This window comes from Gopherus flavomarginatus, chromosome 5, assembly GCF_025201925.1.
Source record: "Gopherus flavomarginatus isolate rGopFla2 chromosome 5, rGopFla2.mat.asm, whole genome shotgun sequence".
NCBI lineage: Eukaryota > Metazoa > Chordata > Testudines > Testudinidae > Gopherus > Gopherus flavomarginatus.
This window is the reverse complement of record NC_066621.1, coordinates 90,579,489-90,600,386: the sequence shown is the minus strand read 5'-3', so window position 1 is coordinate 90,600,386 and position 20,898 is coordinate 90,579,489. Positions and strand designations below refer to the sequence as shown.

At 44.0% G+C, this 20,898-nt stretch overlaps 1 protein-coding gene across 16 annotated transcripts in view; it reads right to left on the bottom strand.

Moving 5' to 3' along the window:
* The window catches only part of RAD51B (RAD51 paralog B), a 680,879-nt gene that overhangs the window by 198,645 nt on the left and 461,336 nt on the right, over window positions 1–20,898 (bottom strand). The window lies entirely within an intron of this gene.

The window sequence follows — 20,898 nt, the reverse complement described above, 5'->3', positions numbered from 1 at the left end:
TCCTAGTCTCCAGCAGATCCCCTGGAACAGGCCTGCACAACTCGTAAAGCGGCGAGGGCCATATTACTCCAAAGAAAACAGCTGAGAGCCGAACCCCCGCCCCGCCCAGCCGAACCCCCCCACCTCGGTGCCACCAAGCCCCCCCTGAGACACAACACCCCTCCCGGCGCCACCCAGCCCCCTTGAAATACGTTCCCCCCCACAGCACCGCCCGCCCCACGGAAACCCTCCTTCCCTAGCGCTGCCCCACCGAAACAACGGTATTGACCCTTGGTAATATGTTATAGCGGGCCCCTAAGGTAGAATAATTAAGGTAAAAGAAAATGTCTTTTTGCTAGAAGTAGAATAAGATTTTACCCCCACTTTTGTAATCAATTGCCCTATTGAATGAATGAGGTGTGACTGAGGAAGGCGTGGAAGGCAGCACCTCCAGACAGCTGCAACCCTTGGAGAGGGGATGGGAGCCAGACCAGATCAGTAGAACAGGTCAGCCACTGACTCCTCACTCGCCTCCTCAGCCCCCCTCCGCCCCGGCTCGCCTACTCAGCCCCTGCCACTGCCCACCCACTCGCCTCCTCAGCCCCCCACCGCCCCGGCTCGCCTACTCAGCCCCTGCCACTGCCCGCCCACTCGCCTCCTCAGCCCCTCACCGCCTCAGCTCGCCTACTCAGCCCCTGCCACTGCCCACCCACTCGCCTCCTCAGCCCCTGCCCCCGCCGCCAGCTCACCTGCCCCCCCGCCACTGCCTGCCTGTTCACCTCCTCAACCCCGCCCCCGGCTCGCCTCCTTACTCCCCGCCTCTCCAGCCCCCCTGCCTCACCCGCCGTTTGCCTACTCACCCCCCGCGGGCTGCACAATGAGCCCATATGGGCCACTTGTTGTGAAGGCCCGCCCTAGAATGTACAAGTTTGGGGAGAAGGTCCTCCAGCCTTTTCTGGGAGGATCACAAGAGGGGATGCTCACAGGGCTTTTTTGCCTCAGAATCTCTTCCTGCATTTTTTTTTTTTTGCCTGAAAGTATGATCTGGACCTATGAATAAAGAACGAAACAGCACGGTATACTGAACTAATCATAGCACTATAGGGTGGATAAGTCCTTAGTCCTTACAAATTACCAAGATCTCAAATGTGACTTTAAGACACAGCCCTGCACTGCGAGGTATGGAGGCACATCACCCAACAAGTTGCTCTGACATTAATTCTGCCTCCCTGGGTCCCTCAGTGTGCATGGGGAGTGTTATTGCTGATATGCCCCTGAAGGGAGTGCAAGATCCTTCCATCCTCCATAGTCGGACAACTCTGCTGGTTTGTGAGGAAGCTCATCATCATCATAGCTTGTCACTTTAAAACCTCAGCCCAAGACCTGATACTGTCACTTATCTCAAACAGTTCCTTTGGAGAATAGCATGTTGACAGGAGCACCATCCATGTCAGGTAGTGTTCCAATGTTTGCCTAGGCACGTTTGGGGTCACTCCTCAGCTTCCACTTGGTCTTAGTGTCACCAGTCTTTGCCATCCCAGCTGTCACTTGATTTACATTGTCATTTTTTTCATTTGAAGTCAGTGCCTGGGGGGGGAGTCATTTTGAAGGAACCATGTTCGTCAAGTTTATAGGCATTTCCTGTCATTTTATTACTTTGTAGCTTTTCTGACCATCCGTATCTACAAGGAAACTTCAATTCTTGTGCAGGGAAGAGACCAGCATACTATTTCTCAAAATTCTTGCCAATTTCAGAAGAAGTGCACAATGGTTCCCAGTATTGTAAGTAGCTAACAGATCAACAAACAGCCTCTGTAATTTTACAGGTTTCGAAGCCATCTTCAGTGTATGGAGTTAGGTTTACATCTTGGCCACAGCATGAATGTCCTGGGTGGAAACTGGCTTGGTCATCAGTCAGCTGCCCTTCCATTACTGGCACTATTCTACCCATTATCATCCGCTTATATAGCTTGTAGGTTAAGCAGACTGAGTATATAGGGTGGTAACTCTTTGCAGAGGTAGGAGCTTTTTGAGTAGTGCAAACACTTTGGCCTGTCTCCTCAGCTTGGGCATCTCTATTGTCTCCATGCAAGAGTTAAAGAAGTCAAGCAGCCACTTCTGTACTCTCATCCCAAAGTGTAATAATAGTTGATTAGTTGATACCATTGACCACCTGCCTTTCCACATTTCAGCATTTTCATGGCTCGTCAGCTCCTTAATGTTGAACTGCTCACTGTAGATTCTGCTCTCTTTAAAGAGTGAGAATAGTTGCTGCTTGACTTGTTTCATGGGTTGGTTTACCATTCAGGATAATTGGTACACAGCATGGTTGGGAGAGACTGCAGCGACGAGCTATGATTTTTGTTGATCAGGGTTCAGTTTGCAAATGGTGATCCACACTTTTTTTTTTTGCTATTATGGCACAGATTTGTTGTTTCAATCAGCATCCTCCAGTGATGGCATCGCTCCTTCCCAATCTCTTTAATAAGCATTTCCCTGAGACCAGTGGTTTCTTCACCAAAGGGATCCAGGTCAAACAGTTCTGAATATCTCTCATGTTGTCGGATTGTCTGTTCTGAAAGCCCAGCTATATAGAGTGTCCAGCATAGCCTAGGGATGAGCTTTGGGGCAGTTTTCCACACCCAGAAGACAAATTCTCCATTGTGCTTATGTGTCGGAGTAATGCTATAAATGAATTCATCCAATTCAAACTCTTCTCAGTCAGCCTTCCTGAAGTTGAATCTCAGCAGGTACTTTGTTTCCCTGGGTTGTAGTGCAACCTCTATTGCCATTTGCACTGGTCAATGCTGCAATCTTGGGATTTCTATCACAAACCCCCTCCTCTGAAATTGCCTACATTTTCAGAGGTGATAAAGGCTAGGTCAGAACTGTACATCTTGTTCCACTGTGTGCTTTGGAAGGTGCAAGTGTCCTTGAAGTTGTAGATCAAGGTCAAGTTGCTTGTTCCTGCCCACTTCTCAACTTCTTCCACATTGTTGGGGTCTCCCCAGATAGTGTTGTGACTGACAGTTTTTCTGGCAGTGGAAATTTGGTTTGGCATCCAAACTGTTCACCTGGCAGTTTGTAAACAGAAAATACTACCATTTGATTAAGTTCAACCATGATAAGTTCTATTGTACCATGGTGTTTCGGAGCAATGGTTTTTACTAGTCTTTTGTCACATAAAAGTGTTTTGCTGCCATAGATATTGCTTTCAAAATTCACAGCAATATGCATACCAGGGATGTTTGGTTCTGTTGTCTCTCTGTGTGTCTCTTCCTTGTCTCTATGTGTCTGCTTTCATGTCAACCTTCTCTGCAGAGAATCTCTTCACATAAAAACTGATTTTATGTGCCGATTTTGGTGGAGGCTCTGAAAGAGTCTGTTTATATCAACAGCTATGTCTTCTATTGCAGTCTCAGGGTGTATTGTCAGATTTGGTTAGTTGCCATGAGATATTAACAGGAGTCACAATGTGAGTGTATCTGACATGACAAAATAGCATGTAGCAAGGTAGCAGGACATGACCCCACATCATCTTGGATGTCTTGAGCACCAGGGACCACACAGAGGGGGGATGACAGGACTATAGTTGTGCTCTGAAGGGGCATGGACTCCTGGAATATCTTCCCCGACCTCAAGGCACAATCTAGCCTAAAATGATTCCCTAGAAAAATGTCAAGTCTAATATGTCCCTGCACTCAATGGAGAAATTGGGTTTCATTAAGACCAAGTTAATGGGTCACAACTCAATAAAATTAGTTATAGGGCACTTTAAATGCATCATATTGCCCCTTCCCACACAAGAAAAACCTTCCAGTGGAAACTGTTTAGAAATGGGTTTCCTTTCTACCTTTTTTATAGAACAGTGCAATGGCTGCTTGGAGAATTTTATGAGAAGTGGGCCATAAATTCAATCTAATTAGGGTAGACAGTACATGGGCAGTATTTGTGCTGTGTGTATACCCTACACAAGTCCATTAGCACAAGTCAGGAAGCAAGGCTCATGGCAAACAACCGCAACATGAACAAATTTAAAAGTCAGCAAAATGCCCTGCTGTTGTCTCACCTCCAGAAATCTACCACCCAAGTCTGTTTATTTACCTTCAGTTTAGGGCATATAAGAACAGGTTGCTCACCTTGTGCAGTAACTGTGGTTCTTCACAATGTGTGTCGCTATGGGTGCTCCACTTAAGCATGCACCTCTCTAGCCTATGATTGGAGATTTTGTGTGTCCATTTGGCCTGCACACGCTCCCTATGCTTCCTTATGCTGGACACCAAGGCTATACAGGGATGTGCAGGCGAACCTGCCTTCCAGGGGTGAAAGTAAAATACAGCTTTTACCGTACGGGTCCCACTCTGTGCCCCCTCTGCCACCCCTGGAAGGGGTGGGGCCTCAGACAGAACGGGCGGGGCCAGAGGTAGAAGTAAGTTACATTTCTTAGCCGTACAGTCCAAACACAAGCAACCCACCTCTCCTACATACTTCATGGATCCCTCCCATTGCATGACTTAGATATAGAAAATAAAGCTACTATTACTACTACTAGTACTGTCTGTAATAAAATAAGGCTTCTCCCTCAGCCAGTCCCCCTGTTACAAGCTAGAGGGGAGCTGCTGCAGCCCCTGCTGAGGGGGGGGGGTCAAGGGTTACTTTCACCTCTGCTGCCTTCAGTTCCTTCTCCACCTGAACATCCCAGGGAGAATAGTCTGAAGCAGAGGGGAAGGAGGGTAGGTAGTGGAGCATCCATAGGGACACATATCTCAAAGAACCAGAGTTACTGTACAAGGTGAGTAACCTCTTCTCCTTCTTCAAGTAATGTCCCTTTGGGTGCCCCACTGTCTGGTGTCCCAAGCTGCCCAACCCCTTGGTGTTGAGCAGTGGGGCGGGATATGTGACAGATGCAGACCAGTGGAGTACAGGAGTCTGGTCCTATTGGCATCCAGCGGGGGTGGGCGGGCGAAGCCTGCCCACTTCTAAAGGGCCTCCCCCCAGCCTAAGGGGAGGACCCACAGGTCTGGGACACCAAGTAATTAAGGGGGACAACTAATGAAAATACTGGATCGGGAGTGAGGTCATAGGACTAAATGAAGGGAACCAGATGGGGACACCAAGCAGAGAACCCCGGACAAGGCCCACTGCTCCTCGAAGGCGTCAAGGGAGCCAGTGGACGCCGCCCATAGGAACTCTGCCCAGATGCGTGAACAGACGGAGGAACGGAAATAGGCCCTACAGTCGCAGGAAATCCCGTCGGCCAACCTCCTCTCCCTGGTGTTGTAGATGGCCAGTTTGGCCAGGGCCAAAAGGTACAGGAGTCTGGTAGAAGGCAAATATACTGGCCATTGGATGAACAGTTTTCTGTTCCCTGAGTGACCAGAGCAGGGGCTGCCCTAGAGCAATCTGGAACCTGCTAGAAACAATTAACACAGGCAAGCTAATCAAGACACCTGGAGCCAATTAAGAACTTTCTAGAATCAATTATGGCAGGCAGGCTAATCAGGACACCTGGTTTAAAAAGGACCTCCCATCAGTTAGTAAGGGGGGCATGCAAGGAGCAGGGAGTGAGAAGGCGTGCTGCTGAAGGAGTGAAGAGTTCAAGCGTGATCAGGCTTCAGGAGGAAGATCCTGCAGTGAGGATAAAGAAGGTGCTGGGAGAAGGCCATAGGGAAGTAGGCCAGGGAGTTGTAGCTGTCACGCAGCTGATACAGGGAACATTGTAGACAGCTGCTATCCACAGGGCCCTGGGCTGGAACCCGATGTAGAGGGTGGACCCGGGTTCCCCTCATCCCCCCAACTCCTGATCGGACACAGAAGGAGTTGACTTGGTCTGTGAGAAACATCAGAAGGGAAGGTCTAAATTGAAAACGGATCTGGCCTGTTCCTGACCCACTAGGTTGGACACAGAGACTGCGGGGATTGTACTCCGTTTCCCCCATGCTGGCCAGTGATGAGGTTAGCTGAGTGGATGGCAGGGTTGAGCCACCAGCAAAAGTAGCCAAACTGAGGGCTGCCATGAATCTCTGAGGCAAGCAAATCCACCAATAAGCACAGGACCCACCAAGGCAGAGAAGGAACTTTGTCACAAAGCTTATAAGAGGTGTCCCAAAAGAGGGACAGGGAAGGGTGGAGAGGAAGGAGAGACATAAAATGAATGGTATAGCCTGATGTTATGACCTACTTGCCTGTAGTGATCTGTGCCTCCAAGTATTTTCGAAATAGGAAAGGCAGTCTGCAAAGAGGGGGAGGTGGGCAAATGGGCACTGCTGCAAAACCAAAGGTTTGGTAGGATTTGAACCCTTGAGTGACCTGTCAAAGCTGTTGCTTTGAAGATGACTGGGTGGTCATGGTGAGTAGGTGAGCCCTCTTTCTCTGGAATCTATGTCTTTTCCTGGTGGTTTGGTGGATCTGTAGAATCCAGAGAACTGAACAGGATGAAGTCTCTGGGCAATCTGTGACCTACTATATCTTATTTTATTTATATGCGTATACATGACCAGGGATCATAAAGTAGCCCTAGAGTCCTTTGGTCTGTGCAAAGACTCATCCATTGTCTCGAATAAAAGCTTATAGCTGTCAAAGGGTAGGTCCTCAGCAGTGTTTTGGACTTCTTTCAGAAACCCCAAGAGTTGGACCCAAGATGCCCTGAACATAATTACTCCTGTGGAGATGGACCTGGCAGCAGTGTCCACAGCATTTAAGGATGCTTGAAGAGCTGTTCTGGCCAATAATTGGCCCTCTGAGATGAGGGACTGGAATTACTCCCAAAGTTCCTGAGGTAGATGTTCAACAAAGGCCGTAAATCTATTATAGTCTGTAAAATTATATTTGGCCATGATCGTGTGATAGTTATGATCCTGAATTATAGGGTTGCTGATGAGTAGGACATCCATCCAAAAAGGTCCAGTCTCTTTTGGACTTTGTTGTGTGGTGTAGACATGAAGAAGTGTTGCTTACCCCATCCATTTACTGTGTCCACCACCAGGGCGTTGGGTGGAGGGTGCAAGAACAAAAAAATCAGAGTACGTAGGGGGAACATAATACTTACTCACCCACTTACACATTGGTGGATCAATAGCAGATGTTTGCCACACAGTCTTGGCTTGATCCAGGAAAGAATTGTTAATTGGTAATGCTACCCTACAGAGTGTTGCTGACTGCAGGATGTCCAACAGTTTCTTCTGTGACTCCTTGATCTCTTCAAGTGGAATCTGAAGAGCATCAGCTACCCTCTTTATGAGGCCTTGAAATTGCCAAAAACCATCAGTCATGGAAGTTGTCAGATGCATAACCACCTTGTCTGGAGACAAGGATGAAATAGGTGTTTGAGTAGCCTCTTGATCCGCCCTGGTCTCTTGCTCCTCAAATGTCCCTCCTGTGGGAAGGGGGAGGTGCTGGTTGGTAAGAAGAGGACTGTATGACTTTAGTCTCTCTATGAGATGGTACTGGTGGTCTGGCAAATTGCTGCCCATAAACAGCCCAAAGTTCCCAGTATGGCCATTGGAGGGGCCTATCAAGGAGTAGAGGTGGTGTTCTTCCCTGTGACTGTCAATGAATGGGCTCCTGAAAGGATATGTTGGAGATCCCTATACAGAACTAGAAGAGACTGCCTGGAAATCTCCTTCATCCTCCTCAGTATCATCCAATGGAGGAGCACCCCCAGAAAAGGGTGGAGAATCCTGTGGTACTGGATGAAAGTGGTGGTCTGGAGATTGTGATCTTGGTACCAAGAAACGCTTCGTACCAGTGAGGAGTGGGGTCTCCAGTTCATCTGTTACACACAGGCCCTTAGTATATCTGAACTCTTGTGGTACTGAGTAGGGGATCAGTACAGATGTAGCTAAAGCCAACAGTAGTCGATGGTGGCATACTGATGCAGGTGCTGATGGTGTCTGGCACCATTGCTTGTTTTGTACCGAGGGTCCTCAATGGATAAGTAAAGAAGGCAGACCTGAGCCCAGCAGGGTCAGTCTGAAATGCTTATGCTTTCCCTCTTTGTCTCTCCTAGAGACCCTCTTGGAGCTGTATCTCTCCTTTGAGCTCTAGAACTTTACAGTCTCACTGGTACCAGAGGAGGAGTCCTTTGACTCAACAGCACTGAGTTGAGAGGTTGAGGCTTTGGAGACCATAGATCTCACAGGGGACCTGGGCTCTTTTAGAGCTGGCTCCTCAAAAAGAGAGAGTCCATACTCCTCTTTTTGGAAATCTTCCCAGAAGCCTCCGAAGTCTGCACTTTCTTATGGGAAGCCAGAGCCAAGGTTGAAGGGATGCTGGATCTATCCGGAGACAGATGTTTGGGTGGAGGGCTCCTGACCTGACTCAGAAGATGGTTAAAGGAAGCATTCCACCATTAACAGTCTGAATTTAATCTGCTTGTTCTTCCTTGCCCTGGATTTGAAAGCCAGGCAGAAGTTGCACTTCTGGAAGACATGGGACTCTCCCAAGCAATGCCACTGTTAGAGTGGCCACTGCTAACAGGCAATGTTTCCCTCTAATTTTTGACAGGCCATGTGCGCAAAAAATTTCTTCTGTGCAAATTTTTGAAGCAGAGTTCAAATTTGTGCGCCATGAGGCAAATGCGCCCAAGTGAGTAAAATACTTATACATTTAAAAAGTGTTAATTTGCAATTTGTGATAACAGTAGTTTTACACCATGTTATTTTATTTACTTTTATTTAAATACTTAGAAAAAGGAAATTTAACCATTCTTCATGAAGTAGAAGTTAGTTTTAAGAATTATGCTTTATGATCTTTTTTTATAGACCATCACAAGCATATATCAAGCAATATTAATCGTGATCATTATCAGTCCATAGGCTTCTGCCTGTTGGTGTCCACTTTCATCTTTCATTCCATAAACGTCTGAAAAGTTTTTGATAAACATAATAAACATATAATAAAGACAATTTAATAATTATGCCATTATGTCAATTTGTATGGGTTTTCAGAGACATCATAAGTTAAAAAAAGAAAAACAAGAGTTTGTGTTTTAAATTTACAATTTTCCTAAAAAAAATAATCAATAAATGATTATCAGCCAAGAATAAGATATGTAATTACAAATGCATTTTAATTTCCTTATTGGTCGAAATGTCAAAGACTGCTAAACTAACCTTATTGTTTTTCCCCTGTGATCTTCTTCATTTACTCATTCAGTATAAACTCTGTCCAGATCTATAGTCCTCCATCCAGCTGGCAACTCTGAAATGATCTACTTGTAAACGATTCCGTAGTTTGTTTTTTAGAGTGTTCATTAAGCTAAAGCCACACTTACAGTCTGCACTTGATGCTAGGAATGTTCCTCCAATATCCATCAACTTTGCAAGATTCTGAAACTGTTCATTCTGGTGAGCAAATGTCACCCTATACGGAAAAGTTAAAACCAATTGGCTTTTGATTCTTTCGGCTACTGCAAACTTGAAGTTGTTGTACTGACTGACTATAACAATCTCTTCTGCAAGGAAGTCTTTGTATTTTGAACATAGGGATTTGACCTGATGAATTCAAAATTGAAGTCACACTTAACTATTGCTGCACAATCAAAAGCGGACCACTCCTGGACTTCATCCTCTGGAAACCTGTCTGCCAAATGTGCACACAAGATGTTTATGAAAGTTATTATGGAACTGGTATCAATTTCATTATTTTCTTGAGAGCTCATATCTAAGAGAGCCTTAACTTTGTCACTCCATAAGACTGAATCTCCAAAGTACTATCTTCTGATCTTGTTCAGTTTACCTCGGGCAAGGTGAAATGTTTGAAGAGGTGTAAGGCCCCGTTTCTGAAGCAGTGTGGATAATGAGGCCAGCTCCGACAAAACAGCATTCAAAACTTCTAGTTATTTGGTATTCCATGGTATTCAGCTTTTTGTGGCAGCTGGATCAGTATCTTTGTCTTGCTCAAAATATTCCAGAAGAGGATCATAGTTGCAAATAATTGCTTAAAATGAAAAGTGCCTAGATAACCAGCGCACTTCACTGAAAGCCACTGACTCACATTCAGAAGCATCTACTATTTCCTGAACTTTGCATTTTCTCCTGGATGACCGACAGAACACCGTGTAGGCAGTTCTCATTAAGGTTTCGATGTCTCTTATCGGTTTGACTTCTTTCCATGCATTGGAAATCCCCAAGTCTTCCCGGTGCGCAATGCAATGTTGCTGGACTAAATGTGGAATATCACGTTTCAGCTGAGCCGCCATGCCATTGAGTTTGCCTTTGCCCAACATCACAGAGGCACCATCAGATGTGAACATCACCATTTTCATTAGATCAAGTTGGTGTTTTTTATAAAACTCTTTGATTGCAGACACTATTGAAACAGCATCACATGCTTGCAATCATAATAATCCAATACACGAAGTTTTATAATCTGCAGAATTTATGGATCTATATTTAAAGTAGAATATCAAGTATCTGTTAATGGATATATCAGTGCTTTCATCAACAGCTAGAGTATGAAACACTGCCAACGCTATTTCATGCATGAGGTCATTTTGGACAATGCAGTTGATAATTTCAAGAAATTCAAAAGCATAATTTTTACTTCTCCAGTTCGCTGGTATGCGCGCATACTTTTCCATATGGTCATTAATATCCTGAACAGAAAGCATTGAGCTGTTCATTTTAATAGCCAACACCACACTGGCAATTAACTACCTTGATTTTTTCTGGATTTGAGTGCTTGCATTCAAGATTAATGCGCCTCCTCTGCTTTTCAACTGGACTTTCAAGAATCATGCTAAGCAATCCGCTCCGTAAGGAAGGGTTTTTGTTTCTAAGTCTTGTTACACCATCTATATGAGACTTACTTGACAGATGACGCTTTAAGAAATCCAACTTTCATACACTGTTCCACATTCTTCCTGTTGAAAATTCTCCCAAAGCTCTGGCATCTTGACAATATACACAAACCACTCCGTTGTCCTCATCATATGTGACTATTTCATGAAGTTCAACAAGCATTACGCTATGTGACTTCGGTGTAATTGTCTCTACAGTCTCATCCAGCCATCCAAATTTAAATGAAGTTGCTGTTCTTTTATGCTTTACACCTCTAGACAGTGACATTTTGGGATTGATTTTTTACCAGATTGGTTTATTTAAAATTAATACTTTTATTATATGGCTACTATTTCAATGCACTTAACAGCGTGACTCGACAAAAGGGCAAACAGGAGATCATTGAGATCAGGATACCAGAAGTTTGTGCATAGCAAAAAAACACGGGAAAATGGCAAAACATCACAAGTACATGTATGTAGTCCAATACCTTTGAAAGATTTCAATTACGAAAACAACATTTACCTTTGTTCTTTCTGGGCAAACTTTGCAGTTCCTTAGCAACCATAGCCAGGCATTTTGACTTATTCGCAAGTACTTGAGTTTGTACACAGCCAAATGAACAGACTACAAGGAGATGTGTGGGTCCCGACATGATCAACGTTCCACATTCGAAATGCTGGCGGAAAGGAGTACGAACGATTCATTGCCCTCCTTTCCCTTTCCCTCCCTTGCCATCTAGTAGAATCTGGCTGTTTAGATAGATGGTGGGAGAACAACGTAAAAAGTAGCCTGTAAATGATATTTTGGCCTGGCTCCAATGTAGTATTTCATGTTTTGTGCATGCGCTGTTTCACCCTGTGCACGGGGTTTAGGATCTGTGGGCACATGCTGTGACCAAGTGAGGCTGTTCTTAATGTTTCCTCTGACTATTCTATGGGTGCATCAGTTTCCCTTATGCATTTCTTAAGCCTCTAAGGGGTGAGATTGTTGCAGAGCAAAGGACCAGTGTGCACAAATGGCCGACACTCTGTCTCCTGGCAACTAATGGCTGGGGCCCTTCCCCCCCCTGCAAGGAGATAGCTAAAGGTGTTGGAGAACAAAGATCAGGTGACCTCCTGGCCCAGGAAAGGAACAAAGCCCAGAGAGGAGGGGCTGGAGGGGGAGTCAGTTTGGGGCTGGCTGGGGACGAGGAGTGAAGTACAGACATGAGTGTCTAGGTCGCTGCGCCCTCTCCCCCCAAATGGACCTGGCTGAGGGGTCCAGTTCTCTGTACCTACAAGCTCTGTTTTAGACCATGTTCCTGTCATCTAATAAACCTCTGTCTTCCTCGCTAAGAGTCATATCTGACTGCAAAGTGGGGGTGCAGGACCCTCTAGCTTCCCCAGGACCCCACCTGGGAGGACTTGCTGTGGGAAGCACATGGAGGGGCAGAGGATGCTGAATGCTCCAAGGTCAGACCCAGGAAGGCGGAAGCTGTGTGAGCTTCTGGCCCTGAAGGCAGTCTGCTCACAGAGAGGAGACTTTACCAGAGTCCTGACTGGCTTTACAGGGAGCAGTTCCAGAGTACCGCCCGAGAACTCCGTGACACATGCACATGCGCACAGCTTAGTGGGAACAGTGCTAACAGGTGTAGCCTCTCAGCAGCATTGGCACTGTTTAAGACTGGTGAGCCAGGCATGCCCTGCCAGGAGACTAAGGCTCTAAAAGGGAAGGGAGAGGAACAAAACAATCCTCTCTCTACTTATATCTAGCTAACTACCTAACTATAACTATCACTAACAACTAACTAATCCTAAACAAACAACTATAGGAAAACTGTATACAAGAAATCCAACGTGCTTAAGGCAGACATGCTAAGGCTCCATCTCAGGCTGAAGCGGCTGAGAAAAAGCTGAGGAGGTTCACTTATGCAATCCTATGTAGCCTTGGTGTCCAGGATGAGGAGGGACAGAGAACATGCATGGACTGAACACTGCTAATGGAAATTCTCCAATCAAGGGATTGAAAGGCACATGCACACTAGGAAGTAGAGCACCCATAGGGCCACTATTCGAAGAAAAATGTATATACTCTATTACACACAAAAAACACTATAGCCTGACATAGGTATAGTGCTCAATGGTGTGAACAATTCCCATCCCTAAATGCTGTGGCTATGCTGACCTAACCTCTGGTGTAGATGGAACTAGATTGATGGAAGAACGCTTCCACTGACCTACTTACTGTTGTTCAAGGAGGTGAAGTTCCTACACTGACAGAAAAACCCCTTCCATCTCTGTAGGATGCATCTTCACTACAGGGTTATACCAGCATAGCTATGCCACAACACTTTTTGTAGTATGTACACAGCTTATGGTGAAAGAATATTATTAAGGTAGCAAAGTCATGCACTCAGAAGTTAGGAAATGTCAGAATTAAGGTTTCCTGTATAATGTCCCTCCACTCCCCAACTCTTGTCCCAGTGTCTTTGCCCAGCCATTTTCAATTCCCTTCCTCTGTCTCTTCATTGGAGCTGTCTCTCACTAACTCCTAAAGCCTCCAGTCACCCCCATATCTACATTCCCCATCCCCAGTGGCTTCCAGTCCCAGTCTCCCTCACTTCAGTGTCCCCTTGATTTGGCACCTTGTCCCAGTCAGTTTTAACCAGCAATTCCAGTTCTCCCTTTGCACTCTGGTTCCTCATCAGATCTATCTCCCCTCTCCCACCACTTCCTTCCCCTGGTCTCACTGGTTCCCAGGCCTAGTCTCCTAATCATGCCAGACTTTTCCCTCCAGCTCCTCTGCCACTATCAGTCTCCCCGCAATCATTCACTGGCTCCCCAGCCCCTCCTCATTTCCTTCCCCACCTTCCAGTCCTAGTTTCTTTGCCCAGCCAATCCCAATATCCTTCTATATATCCCCACTCTGTTTTGTCCAGCTGTTGTGCCCTGTCTGACACCTAGATTGTATTCATTGTTGCTTTATGGAGAGGATAAAAATTTCAAAAGCACCTAAATCCTACTTTTCAGAGTGACTTAGATATCTAAGAGTCTAAATCTTATTGAAAGTCAATGGGGCCTAGACTCTTACATGCTGAAGTCACTTCTGAAAATAGTACTTAGATGATTTAGAAAATTCTACCCTCAGTCCCTAATGCAATGGGGCCCTAGATCTTTGGTTCCCAGGCACTACTACACTACAATTAATAAATACCATTATTGCCTTCTTGCAGGTGGAGAAATTGGAGCACAAAGTCTTTAAGCAACATGTCCTTGTTCAGGCAGTAAGCCAATGAGAAAGTCAAGACTAGAACTCCTTCCTTTATTATTATTATTATGTATCAAGTGCTCATCACATGTTCAAAACTCACCAAACATGGAAGAAGACAGTCTGTGTCCCAATGAACTTCCAATCTTAAATGGACACTGATAGTATTATTCAAATACATTCACACATAACAAGGTGACATGAGGTGGTAGGTGAGAGAGAGTCAATGAAGGGATTCAAAGAGAGGAGCGATTTGGTTGGAAAGGTGGAAAAGAAAGATGATTTCAGCAGCAGTATTTTGTACAGACTGGGATAAGGCATCCACATGAAATATGGGAGTCAAGAGAAGAGTTTATTACAGTCAAGATGAGAGATGTGGAAAGGTGTTAAGGATGAAGAAGTCAGGACAGATTTAAGAAAACATTATAGAAGGAGCAACAGTGGGTGGACAAAGGTTTGAATAAGTGAGTGAACTCATGAGGGCAAAAGGAAAACGTGGGATGGAATCATCAGAGGATAAAGAACTGAACTAAACCCCACTCTCCAAGAATTAAATCAAGTCCAGTTCTCAAACCATTAGACCACAACCGCAGTTAGTCTCTAACTGGTCATCTATGAAACAAAACAATGTTACAAAAGCAAAAGCACAAAAAAAAGTTATCAAAAGCACTTTGCTAGTCCAGCTCTTCCTATAATAATGAATAACATCATAGGCAATGACTCTACTAAAATAATGATTCCTGCACACACATGTGGTTAGGCTTACTCCCAGAGGAGCCAGTCAATACTCACAAAGGATAGAAAATACAAACAAAAGAAGGAGATAGAAATGAAAAAAAAGAATCCTCATGAACTCCTGGAGAGAAGATACATTGTAAATCTCAAGTCTTGCCATACATGGCTGCCTATGCTCCTGCTCCTAGAGGGGAACATGCAAAAGAAATCTTGCTGAGCACAGGGAGCTGGGAGACAGGATTACTGAGTTCTGTTCCTAGCTCTGCCACCAATTCACCGCTGTGTCACTATCTAGGATACATAGCAAACTCTGAAATGGGGACAGAAACCTGCGTAACATCATTGCTTAGTGACAGAGTGTTAATCCTCTATCAGCCAGCTAATATGCTGGGGGCTGTACATCTCATCACACCACATTCTCACATAGAGGCTGCAATGAAAAGGTTAAAGGGCAACAACTCTAGTTTTCATTTTTCCCCAGATCCAGTTGGGTCAATCACCTCTTTCTACTATAGAAGAAACGAGGGCACAGGTTTTGGCACCTGGATTCTCCATCATCTCCAAATGGCTCCATGAATATATTTCCCATCATCAGAATGCTATCATTGGACACAGTAAAGGAACGATGTAAAGGAATCTAATTTTCCAAACCTACCACATCTTGAATCTATTTTGTCCACATAACTGATGGCATTGGATGAGCAAACGTCTCAAAGTTGTTCCAGCTCTTGTGGTGTGCATGCATTGATTTGACCTTAGACATCTGGTGAGGGAGCCTTAACATGAGAAAATGTCCTGCCATTTTGACATGGTTCTGGCTTCAGTCACTATAAAATGACCTCTAGATATCTCTGGACTCTGCAAACCCAACTTCACTGGAAAGAAACCAGCAAAACTCAAATGAATAACAAACATGCTGTGATAAATGGAGGGAGGGAATAGCTCCCTTTTATGGACACCCAGCCACCTTGTTAGCTATGGGATCCCTCTTAGTAGTTGTTCTTTACTAGCTTTACCTGGAAAGGGTTAAAAAGTAAAGTCAAAGGAAGGGAGTGGGCACCTGACCGAAAGAGCCAATGGGAAGGCTAGAACTTTTAAAAATTGGGAAAAAATGTCCCCTTTGTCTGTCTGTGTTGTTCTTGGGGAGAGAGAGGGAACAATTAGAACTATGCTGTAAAAGCTTGGGCCAAGTATGAAAAATCATCAGATCATACCTAGAAACTACTTATTTGAAACCCCAGATATGTAAGTAGATCAGGAAATGTCTAGGAAGATGTGATTAGGTTTATTTCTTTAAGGCTTGTGAATTTCTCTGTGCTAACCCCAAATGCTTTTCTTTCACTTGTAACCTTTAAGCTGGACCTCAAGAAAGTTATTTTGATGCTTAATCCTTATAAGTGGGTTATTTTTAAAATTTAGCAATAGTCTAAGTTTTCAGATGTATTTTTTTTCTTTTCGTTTTAATAAAATTTAAGTTTTTTAATAACAGGATTGGATCTTTATGTCCTAAGAGGTTTATGAACATGTGATTTAATTAGCTGGTGGCAACAGCTGATTTCCTTTGTTTTTCTTTCTCAGCTCTTCCCCGGAGGAGGGTGTTTGTAAAAGGGCTTGAGAGTACCCCACAGGAAGAAATTCCTATCCAGAATCACAGACTAAGCTCAGATCTAGGGTTTCCATGGCTCTTTATAAAATAATGTGTGAGGAAGGCCATGCAGCAATATCCACTTCTATGACTGGATAAACAACCCAATTCCCATTAAATTCCCCTTTCCATGGCCACTTCCTGTCTCTTTGCAACATCCTTTATCACCCTACTTCATAAATTGCATGTTGACCTTTTCCTGGCTTTCCAGTCAATGTGAAGAAGTCTCTAGAGGCCAAAAACCTCACAGAAAGACTTATTATGGCAACCCCTTATGCTGTAATATGTTTGAAGCTCCATAGCATCTGGTTAGCCTCTTACATGGAGGGGGAATTCAAGAGATAAAGTCGTTACAATTTACCAAGTGGGGAAGGACACTTAAGGAATTCAGCCTGCCCCAGCTCCCTGGTACCAAAGTGAAACAGGAATATGAAAAGGGGCAATCTGCTCTGACTGGCAGGTCAGGAGTGTGTGTATGTGGTGTGAGGCTCCTGGGAGTGTATGCCCCTATGTGGCTGCATACTGTAGCTTGCACAGGCCTAAGGTCTCCACTAGCACGGAGAAAAGTGAAAATCACAAAGTTAATGTAGTTTTTCAGAGCCTTCATAAATATTTGGTTTGAGTTTGGGTCTAGAAACAAGAAAAGGGTTGTATGTTTACCAAAAACTGATCAATCCAGCTTATGTTCTGACTTCACAAACACTACCTTATCACAATGAATTTGTGCACTGAATAAGGCAGTACTACTGTGGAAATATTACTGAAACTGTGTAATTAATGACTGTATCGTAACAAGCACATAAACACATACATTTTATATATGGGCATAGGTATGCATCAGTAGGTAAAGTTAACATGCACCGCTGCTGCGTCTGGGCTTCTTTCTTTCCTCATGTTGGTGAACCTCATTAATAAGTCCTTTTGTAACATATCTCCCATGCTGTTTCTACTGGAAGAAAATGTTTAGATAGATAGAGCCAATGCAATCTCTGATTCCTTGATTTTTAATCCCTCACAAATCTTCATTCAGCCAACACATTGCCCTTTCTTGCATATTGTTAGCATTTTGCTTTCTTTTGGCATATAAGTGACTCTCTCTCTCCCCCTCACACACACTCATCATCTCTAGACACTACTAAAAACAACAATGTCCCTCATGGTTTCTTGATATGAAGCCACAAACTAAAGTTCCCAGACACTGGCCAGGAAGAAATGGGATTCAACCAAACCCTAGACCACAACATAAATATTTTCACCCACAGTATTGGCTGCAAAAAGCTTTAAGCATGAAACAAAAACTGTTTTCCAACTGTTTTTGAGCTCGTGCCATCCTTTTCCTAAAAGTAAAGTTCTTGGAGAAGATCTAACAATAACATTTGCGAACTCACATTAGGAATGAGACAGTAATTTTATCATATCTTAGGCTTCAGCAGAATATACTTCAGGTCCCACTGGACATTGCATAATGAGGACATGAATAAAACTGATAATAGATGTTGGATTTGGGGTCTGATAAAAGCAAATGTAATACACACACTTTGGAAGTACCCTCATTCTGGGAAAAGGTGATAGGCAGTCTTTAATTTAATATTAAATGTAAATCTTTTTATGGTACCCAGCTTTTCTGTCGTGAGAAATATTAATAACAGGGATGTTACCAAGGCAGAAGAAAATATTGTGTTAAGGGCAAGTTTAGTGGCCTTACAAAAATGGAAAACATCTGTATTGCTGAATGTTCTACACTGGTTTAATAACTTTGGCAAACCATTTCTTTAATAAACAAGAAGAGCTCAGGGAGAGTTGGTCTAAATTTTGGAGGCTTCTGATGAATACATTTTTGTTGAATTACTTTATAATTTTGTTATTTGAGATAAGGGAAAACATGTTTTGTTTCAGTATAATTATTTTATGCATGATACAGACAGTTACATAGACTTGTAGGACAAGAAGCAGCACCTTAAATTCATTGTGTCTGGAATGTTTTGATGACAAATGTGCGCCGGAGGACATTCATCAAAAATGAACCCTCTCTTGTCACTGGGTAAATCAAGGGAGAGGTGAAGCATTTGGATCCTTCCTGTCACAGAATTATTGGGAGTTGTATTTATGTCTACAATGCCCAGATACTGTACTATGGTGACTGTGCTTTAGAAATTCAGATAGGTATATCAGATATATTAGATATCCTGTATATTTTAAAAATTTTAACTGGTTATGCTCAGAGGAAAAAAATACTGCCATGCCAAAAAGCCCCCCAAAGCTATGCAACCTGGGGAACGGGAAACAATCAGTGAAAAATTCTCTTCTAACCTTCCCTCTCCCACTCTGTACCCAAAAGGCAGGCAGATAGTTCCAACACAAAATATTTATGTTTTAAGTTCCATATAGCTATCAAATGCTTGCAATGCAGTTGAATTGGAAGCCCATCCTATCTATTCACTTCTCTTCATAAAATACTTCCTTACATTTTAATTCCCTCTTAATTTTTACCTCTGTCTCCTAGTTTTAGTCTTTCAGTGACTTCAAATAGATCTAAACAAAGGTTTAGATAACCACTGTCTCAGTGCAATGTAAGAATAATATAAGGAAAAATGAGCACAATCCAGCATCCATTGACTTTTAATGGGAGTTGGATCACATCTAATATGAGAAATGAATGGCAGCTGAAAGGGAATTTAGCTGATTTTCTAAGTCCACCTGAAGTTTTGTCTCACTCTGGACTGAGTTAAATACAGATCAAGCTGCATCAAGTCCAATGGCAGCCAGTCCTCAGACACTGAATAGAATGTTTCTCCTGAGGACATACTGGAGAAGAATCTGGTTAGTAGTCATCATCATAATATGCCAAAATACAAAGAAAGCCACATTTTCCCCTCCTTTCTCCCACCACCTAAACAAGGAGAGGCTGAATGGCTGCAGTAATCCAGTGTGTTACATCAAAAGCATATCTATCTGAAAACAATGAAGTCCACCTTGACTGAAGCATAGGATATTCTGATTATGTATGCAGGAGCAAATCTATTGGAGCCAAAAGTGCAGGCAGAAATAACATGGGTGCAAGCTGGTCGACTGGAAGGCTCAGATGACTGATTATAGGACAGGACCTTTTAAATTTAGGTCAAGTAATCTCAAATATTTTGACAGTGTGGACCACATCTTGACAGACAGACTGTCTCATGGACCTCCCGGGATTTCCCTCCTGTTCATGAGTGCGCAGGCAATTGTCTTCCCATTTACAATCACATAACACCTGAACGACAACTACAGCAATTAGTACATGGAAACGTAATCCCAGGAAAATAATATATTTTTAGGTTTGTTTTTGTTTTTTTTTATGCAGTGTAGTTGGTGAAAATTATGACAACGACCCAGCTCATATAACCAACCAAACTCTCCACAGGCCGCCAGCAAGAGCCTGTAGACCAGTGGTTCTCAACAAGTGGTAGAGGGGCCTCTGGGGAACCCTGAACAGATTTCAGGGGTCTGCCAAAATAAACCAGAGAGCTGGGCCAGCGTTAGACTTATTGGGGCACAAGGCAGAAAGCTGAAGACTGAGCCCTGCTGCCCAGGGCTGAAGCCCAAGTCCAAGCCCAAGCCTCAAACTGAAGCCTGAGCAACTTAGCTTCACAGGGCTGCCTGTTGTGTTGGGTCTCAGGCCATTCCCCTGCTTGCTACCCCCTAATGCTGGCCCTGGCTTTTAATCTATTGGATATGCAGAAAAACAGCTGTGGCACAGGTGGGCCATGGAATTTTTATGGAATGTTGAGGGGGTCTCAAAGAAAAAGGTTGAGAACCCCTGCTGCAGACTACAATTTGGAAAGCACTGCTCCAGGTCACTGTTTTAAGTCCAACTCAGGCCTGTGGTGATTAGAGTTGCCAACTTCGTAATATTTAAAACCTGGACACTCCAGCAGGAGTGCCAGAACCTTCCCCACCCCGCCTCTCACCCCCTCCAAGTTCCCACCTCTGTCCCACCTCTTCCTTCCCCAAAGCCCCGCCTTGTCAAGTATAATTCCCAAATCTGGACCTTAGCGTCCAAAATATGGGTACTAGCATGAATTCCCCTAAGCTTAATTACCAGCTTAGATCTGATAGCGCTGCCACCAATCAGGAATTTTAGGGCCTGATATCCTCTGGTCCCCCCCAAACCTTCCCAGGGGACCCCAAGACCCAGATTCCTTGAGTCTCACCACAAAGGGAAATAACCCACTTCCTTTCTCCCTCTTCCCCTCCAGGTGTTCCCTCCCTGCGTTCCTGGAGAGATATACAGATTCAAGCTCCGTGAATCTAAAGAAAGGGATTCCACCCTCCCTGCTTCAAGTCCTTGAAACACAAGTACCAAGAGATCTAACCTCTCTCCCACCTCACCCAGAGGGTATGCAAAGTCAGGCTTAGTAAATCTAACACAAAGAGATTTTCCCCCTCCCTTCGTTTCTTAGCCTTAACCAGTGAAAAAACACTCAAACAGGTCTTAAAAAGAAAGCTTTATATAAAAAGAAAGAAAAAGGA